This window comes from Myxine glutinosa, chromosome 13 (genome assembly GCF_964187855.1).
Source record: "Myxine glutinosa chromosome 13, kmMyxGlut1.1, whole genome shotgun sequence".
Lineage (NCBI taxonomy): Eukaryota > Metazoa > Chordata > Myxini > Myxiniformes > Myxinidae > Myxine > Myxine glutinosa.
In genome coordinates, this window is record NC_136273.1 from 32088519 (window position 1) to 32096902 (window position 8384).

The window sequence follows — 8384 nt, forward strand, 5'->3', positions numbered from 1 at the left end:
GCCCCAAGTCGTGCGCTTCAACACCACTGATCTGTATATATACTACAGATCTGTATATACCACATATGTAGTATATACAGATCAGTGTTCAACACTCCTTTAGAATCCATTCGTAAATGCTCTTTAGATTAGATCCAATTAGCACGCAGAAATGATCTATGCAGTTTTCGACCAATATTACGGTTGAGGTAAAAATCGGCCAAAAACTGGCGAAACGTTGCGTTTCCAGCAGGGGTGCCGCAACATGGAGCACGTCGCCCTGCCGAGAGAACGTTCAATAACGTGAATATATTTCACAATGGAAGGACTTTGTACCCATACACCGCACAATAACCATATACCTACCGATAGATTAAATAGGGTATGGAATGCAATCAATTTCTGCAGAAAATACAAATGTTGGTGTGACAATACCTGATATGAAGTAAACATCCATGGCGCTGAAGGGAGTTTTCCGCCATGGGTGAAATCCGTGATGAGGTGTATAACGTTAATGTGATAGCTAATCACGTCGTTTTTCCAAGGCCGCTTCTAATTACACAAGTAATAACAACAGTTTTGATAATAGCACAATATTAATGCTATTGTGGCGGACACAAAAGCCCACTGGCGTGGTGACATCATTCCGCGCACCAAGTGGGCGGTGGCCACGCCCAAGGGGTAGGCGTGGCCTAATGATATACACCGGGCGCGCAGCCCGGAGCGCGCCAGTGTTACAGTGAGCTCCTGAAATAAAGACGCTTATAAGTTACCGCTTGTCCGCTTCCTCCTTGATCGCAAGCAGCGCGCGTAACGCCGCGCTTTACTGGTGACCCCCTTGACGTTGGATCTGCCGGAGCGATCCTTCCACACGCGACGCCATTGCCATGGCCAACTTCATCAAACTTCCCGAATTTTGGGAGGCTCAGGCCGAAGTCTGGTTCGTCCAGGCCGAAGCCCAATTTCAGCTTCTGCGCCTCACCGGCGATGACACGCGCTATTGCCACGTCGTCGCCTCCCTCGGGCCCGGCACGGCCGCTCGAGTTGTGTCCGTCCTTCGCCACCCACCGGACGGCCACAAGTACGAGGCACTCAAGCGGCTACTCCTAGCCACGTTCGGCCTCACGGACGACGCACGGGCCGACCGCCTCCTGGATCTCACCGAGCTCGGTGACACGCGCCCGTCGGTCCGAATGGACCATATGCTGTCACTGTTGGGCGACGAAGCCCCCGGTTCTCTATTCCGAGCGCTTTTCCGTCGCCAACTTCCAGCGCAGGTTCGCCTCGCGTTGGCCGGGACCGGGCTAACGGAACCCCGTGCATTGGCAGCCGAGGCGGACAAGTACTTCGCCGCTTCGGACACGCGGGCGAGAGTCGGCGTGGCCGTCATGGCCCTCGTGGCTGATGCTGCTAAAGCTGCTGCTGCTGATGCTGCTGATGCTGCTGCTGCTGATCCACAGCATCAGCTTATACAGCATACGCAGCATGCTGATACGCACCTCGTGACCGCCGCCTCGCCCCGCCCACCGCCGCGGCGAAAACCGCCACCGCGGGGAAACCCGCCAACTCCACCGGCCTGGCGGAGCCAGCCGCGCTCCTCCAGCTCCACCACCTGGTGCTGGGTCCACGCCAAGTTCGGCCACGAAGCTCGGCAGTGTCATCCGCCATGCTCCTTCAACAGGTCGGGAAACGCCTGGGCCGGCGCTCAATAGTGGCGATGAGCGCCGGCCGTTCGAGCAGCCTGCTGTTCATAACGGACACCTTCTCCGGGCGCCGTTACCTGTCACCTGTCACGTTCGAGCAGCCGTTACGCGGCTACCATCAGGTCCCCGTCAGGCCGGAGGACGTCCCGAAGACGGCGGTCATCACGCCATTCGGACTCTTCGAGTTCCTGCGCATGCCCTTCGGTCTGAAGAATGCGGCTCAGGCGTTCCAGCGACTGATGGACAGCGTCCTGCGTGACTTGGATTTTGTCTACGTCTACCTGGACGATATCCTCGTCGCCAGCGCGTCCCGCGAAGAGCACCTATGCCACCTCCGCACGCTCTTCGAACGCCTGGGCCAGCATGGCCTGATTGTGAACCCCGCAAAGTGCCGGTTCGGCGCCACCATAATCGATTTTCTGGGGCACCGTGTCACCAGGCACGGAGCCGTCCCCCTGCCGGCCAAGGTGGAGGTGGTGAAGGGGTTTCCGCGCCCCCGCACGATCAGAGGGCTGCAGGAGTTCCTGGGCATGGTGAACTTTTACCATCGGTTCCTGCCCCGTATCGCCCAGCTCCTGCGCCCTCTGCACGAAGCTCTCCGAGGTAAGCCGGGCAAAGGCGACGTTACCTGGACCGAGCAGATGGACACGGCGTTCACGGGCGCGAAGCTCGCCTTGGCTAACGCCACCATGCTCGCGCACCCGGCGCCCGATGCACCGATCGCCCTCACCACCGATGCCTCGGACTACGCGGTGGGCGCGGTGCACGAGCAATGGGTGCGTGGAGCTTGGCAACCGCTGGCGTTCTTTAGCCGGCAGCTTCGCCCGCCCGAACGCCGTTACAGTACCTTCGACCGCGAGTTGCTCGGGCTTCACTTGGCGGTCAGGCACTTCCGCCATCTGCTCGCGGGCCGTGCGTTCACTGCCTTCGTCGACCACAAGCCGCTGATCTTCGCGATGGGCAAGGTCACCGAGCCATGGTCGGCCCGGCAGCAGCGTCACCTCTCGGCCGTGTCCGAGTACACGACGGACATCCAGCACGTCGCGGGGAAGGACAACCCGGTGGCGGATTCCCTTTCCCGGGCCGTCGCCCACGCAGTCCACCTCGGCATCGACTATGCCCGGATGGCAGCGGACCAGGCCGCTGACCCCGACGTCCAGGCCTTGCGGACCGCCGTCACGGGCCTCCGCGTCACCGAGGTGGCGTTCGACGGCGCGGGCGCGGCCCTCTTGTGCGACGTCTCCCTCGGGCGTCCTCGCCCCATCGTGCCCGCGGGCTGGCAGCGCCAGGTGTTTGACGCCATCCACGGCCTGTCCCACCCGGGCGCGAGGGCCTCCCAAAGGCTGATCGCCGACAAGTTCGTCTGGCATGGCCTCCGGAAGGCCGTCCGCGGCTGGGCCAGGACGTGCCTCGCGTGCCAGCGCGCCAAGGTGCACCGGCTCACCCAGGCCCCGTTGGCCCCATTCACGGTGCCGGAACGCCGGTTTGACCACGTCCACGTGGACCTGGTGGGACCTCTGCCCCCCTCGCGGGGTTTCACCTACGTCCTCACCATGGTGGACCGCACCACCCGGTGGCCGGAGGCCGTGCCCTTGGCGTCGACAACGGCGGCCGATGTCGCGCAGGCTTTCATCGCCACCTGGGTCGCCCGGTTCGGCGCCCCCTCAGCCATCTCGTCCGACCGCGGCCCCCAGTTCACCTCGGAGCTCTGGGGGGCAGTCGCGCAGGGGCTCGGGGTCCGGCTGCACCGAACCACGGCCTACCACCCCCAGGCTAACGGCCTGTGTGAGCGATTTCACCGCTCATTGAAGGCCGCGCTCCGGGCCACCCTCCACGACGACGGCTGGGTCGACAGGCTCCCCTGGGTCCTGCTGGGCCTCCGGACGGCGCCCAAGGAGGACCTGCGCGCAGCCGCGGTGGAGTTGGTCTTCGGGCAACCGCTGCGGGTGCCGGGCGAGTTCCTCCCCGACACCATGGTCCGCGGCACAGCAGCGCTCCGCTCTGCAAGAGACCGCCCAGAGGTTCGCCCCGGTGCCAACGGCATGCCACGGGCACCCACCGACGCATGTCGCCCCGGAGCTTCGCACGGCGGAGTACGTCTTCGTCCGCCACGATGCCCACCGGACACCACTGCGGCCCCCGTACGACGGGCCTTTCCGCGTGCTGGAGACCGGGGCGAAGCACTTCACCCTGGACATCGGCGGTACTCCTGACCGCGTTTCGGTAGACCGCCTCAAGCCGGCCCACCTCGACTTGGACCATCCACCGCCAGTGGCCCGACCCCCACGTCGGGGCCGTCCCCCTGCGGGCGGACCCCCGGCACCGCCCAGCCCCGCCGCCACGCCGCCCCCCGGTCCTGCACCCATCCCAGGGGCAGCCAGGGACATCCCACCTGGCATCCCTGCACCCCGGACGCCGCCGATCGCCAGGGGGCGCTTCGGCAGGGTCATTCGTCTGCCCCGCAAACTGGCCCTCCAGGTGCGCGGGAATTCTGGGGGGGCGCGTGTGGCGGACTCGGACACAAAAGCCCACTGGCGTGGTGACATCATTCCGCGCACCAAGTGGGCGGTGGCCACGCCCGAGGGGTAGGCGTGGCCTCATGATATACACCGGGCGCGCAGCCCGGAGCGCGGAGTGTTACAGTGAGCTCCTGAAATAAAGACGCTTTTAAGTTACCGCTTGTCCGCTTCCTCCTTGCTCGCAAGCAGCGCGCGTAACGCCGCGCTTTACTATTACAAAACAATATTAATGCTAATAAGAACAAGCCCATTAGATTTTGCTTCAGGTACGAATCCAGACCTGGCTTATCAGTGGATACAAAACGTAAACTATTCAGCCAGGTGGAGGTGTGCGCTCTCCTGAGTTCTGATCGAGATTCCGATGACAAAGGCAGGTGGAGCGCACGGGAGGCGTCTATCCAAGATTGTCTGTTGTCCGAGTGTGTTATTTCCACTCGGTGAAGCACAGCACGTTTTGCTGAATTAATTCCCCGGATAAAGAGACGAATTGCTGAAGTTTGAATCGCTCGCTCATTATAATTCGCCACGTTCCCTGGACGTTCTTCCACGTCAGGTCTCACACTCAGGTAATGACCCACTGAGGATTGATGCACAAACCGGTCCCAAAAAACCCCCCACAATTTAGTGCAAGTACTATCAACTCATTCTGATGTACCATAGCTCATTCTGATGTACCAGAGCTCATTCTGATGTACCAGAACTCATTCTGATGTACCAGAGCTCATTCTGATGTACCAGAGCTCATTCTGATGTACCATAACTCATTCTGATGTACCATAGCTCATTCTGATGTACCATAACTCATTCTGATGTACCATAACTCATTCTGATGTACCATAGCTCATTCTGATGTACCATAACTCATTCTGATGTACCATAGCTCATTCTGATGTACCATAACTCATTCTGATGTACCATAGCTCATTCTGATGTACCATACCTCATTCTGATGTACCATAACTCATTCTGATGTACCATAGCTCATTCTGATGTACCATAACTCATTCTGATGTACCATAGCTCATTCTGATGTACCATAACTCATTCTGATGTACCATACCTCATTCTGATGTACCATAACTCATTCTGATGTACCATAGCTCATTCTGATGTACCATAGCTCATTCTGATGTACCATAGCTCATTCTGATGTACCATAGCTCATTCTGATGTACCATAGCTCATTCTGATGTACCATACATACCTTTTACAGAGCGTTGGCGAAGCTGTCTTGGTAAGGGTTATATTCACTTGTACTGGGTGGTTTGCCTTTGCCTTCCTCGCAGTAGTTATGATAGGAATTTGTAATTTGTTCAGGGTGCCGGCGATAACTCGCCTATTCTTAGCGAAAGGCACCGTGGGATCTTTGCCGTCCACCAAATAATGCAGGTAGACGGAATTCCTGTTTAACGTCGATCCGATGGATGACCCACACATTGATGAATCACCCCACCTGTGAAACACCGGCATGACCGTTTATAGCCGGTACGGGATTCAAATAGGTTAGACAACTTTGTGGTGACATACAGGTGAGAGTGGGTATGTTTAGGTCATCCTGCCAGCCCATATGCTATTATAGAGTAAATATAAGGATTGTGTAAAGAGGAATATCAGTAAGGTGAGGGTGGTTGGAGAGTGGAGAGAGTTGAGGTGAGTGGAGGGGTATCGTGGTCATGGCAGGGCAGAATCATGGTGCCATTGGACCTGACCCATTATAAACTAGAGCTTCCAGGGAAGCAAAACTCAACTGAACTGACTGGACAAAACCAAGTTTGATCAAAATCCATAAATATTTGTGGACGTTAGTCATAACGTCGTTTCGGAGCTGAGAACAATATGGCGGCCATTTTGTGACGGATCGGGTTGGAATGCAATAGCAACCTACCTTGTGTGGTAAGGGTTAATCATTCTAAGTTTGATCAAAATCTGTTAATATTTGTGGACGCTGGAGTGTTAACGTCGTTTTCATGACCAAAAACAAAATGGTCGCCTAAGTCCGCCATTTTTCAACGGATCGGGCTGAAATGTAATACCAACCTGGTCCTTGGGGGTAAGGATGCTGCATGTCAAGTTTGATCAGAATCGGTTATTTGTGGACGCTGGAGTGTTAACGTCGAAAAGTTAACGGACGACAGACGACGACAGACGACGGACGCCAGAGGGTTCAGTATGTGATGAACTCAACTGGACCATAATCCAGTTGAGTTAAAAAGGAATGGAGGAAGAAGAGGAAGAAGTGCATTCTCGTACTGTATAGTACACGGGACGATAAAGAGTGTAGTGTCCGTACATTCAGTAAACAGCAACAGGAACGAGAATCAAGAGGTTTTTCTTTATTCGGCATTCTCTCCCTTCTGCGCATGCGCACTCTTCCTCCATCAACCCCTCATCACGTGGTTCCCCGAACCAACAGACACAGCAACTGCCCCCCTCTTTACATCTCACAACAAATAGGTAGTTAATCATTAAGATCACTGTACTCGTCTGTCATATAAACCAGATAACATAATTACATCAAGCTGTTCATCATTTCATTAACCAACCTACAATTATTAACTCAGTTTCACAAATGTTAGACTAGAGGGGTCAAAAAACAAATTTCTCATCCAACCAGGTGGTAGGCAAATCCACAGACTCAGCATTGTTCAATTAGTCTTCGCGTTTTCTTCCTTTCTCGCACCGGAAATCTTCTCGACTCCCAAACCCGATGAGGTAGTTGACCAGATGATGGGGAAGGCACGGGTTCATCCACAACCGGTTCTGGGTTCCCAAATTGATCAACCCGTGGAGAAAAAAATCGAGTCATCAAAATGCTGATCGGGAAGAGCAGCTCGTTCAACAGGTGGTGTAAATGGAATAGACGTTTCCTGACTCCCCCTCCCAACAAGACTGGTTGGAGACAAGGCTCCAGAAAACGAGAATGGGAATTGGTCGGGGCCCCCAATTTCACCCCTGGGTTGTAAACATGAAGAGGTGGTCACATTCCAGGGACGTATGTCGCTTCCACACCAATCCGTTTACTCGCACATCATAATTTCTCGGACTAATGACCCAAAACATAGTCCCAGGAACCCAGCTCGGACCTTTTCCAAAATTTCACGCAAACACGAGTTGGCCTTGCTGGAACTTTCGGACATGTCCGAGGTTCTCTTGGAACACCTTCACTTGTTGTTTGGTTTGGTTAGCTCTTTGAGCACTGAGCCTTATTCTAGGTTGTCTGTTCATTAACAGTTCAGAAGGTGATTTCCCAAACGAGGTAGGCATGGCCCTGTATCTCAACAGGAATCTGTCCAGTTTAGCTTGTAACAACTCCCCGGTATCTCCAATTTTTTTCATTTTCTCCTTAAAATGACCGACATAACGTTCTGCCAAACCATTCGTAGCAGGGTGTCCTGGGGCAGTCAGGGTATGTTTAATGTCATTTGTCGTAAGAAACTCTTTGAACTCGGCGCTGGTAAATTGGCTGCTGTTATCAGTCACAAGGTGTTCCGGCAGACCAAAAACACTGAAAACACGTCGAAGGCTTTGAATAATGGTCGTGGCAGTAGTGTTCACCAAGGGAATTACTTCTAAGTACTTTGAATAAGCGTCCACCAGAACCAAAAACATTTTCCCTTTAAAAGGGCCCGCCAGGTCTAGATGAAGTCGTTTCCAGGGACCGGCAGGCCAAGACCACGATGCGGGCTGGCTCCCCGGCGGAGCCTTCGCATTCTCCTGACACATTACACACGATTTCACGGTGCTTTCAATATCCTTGTCGATATTTGGCCACCACAGGTATCTCCTGGCCATTTGTTTCATTTTTACCATGTCTGAATGTTCAGCATGTAAATCAGTGAGTAGACTCTGCCGAAGCGATGTGGGAATAACCACTCGAGAGTTCCACAGTGCAATATCATCTTCCACAGAAAGTTCCAGCCTTTTGTTGTGATAAGGCCGAATCACCTCCTCTGGATTCTCATTCCAACCATGTTTTGTGAAATTAAGTACCTTGAGAGAACTTGATCCTTCTTTGTTTCAGCCACGACGACAGCGGCATTCACAATTTCATCATTTTTCACCAGAAGTACCTCCACAGTCACTTGTTCAGGCTTTGTAGGATGACCGGATACAGGTTTTCGTGAGAGGAAATCCACATAAACGTTTTTCTTGCCTGTGATGAACTGTATGGTGTAGTCGTAAG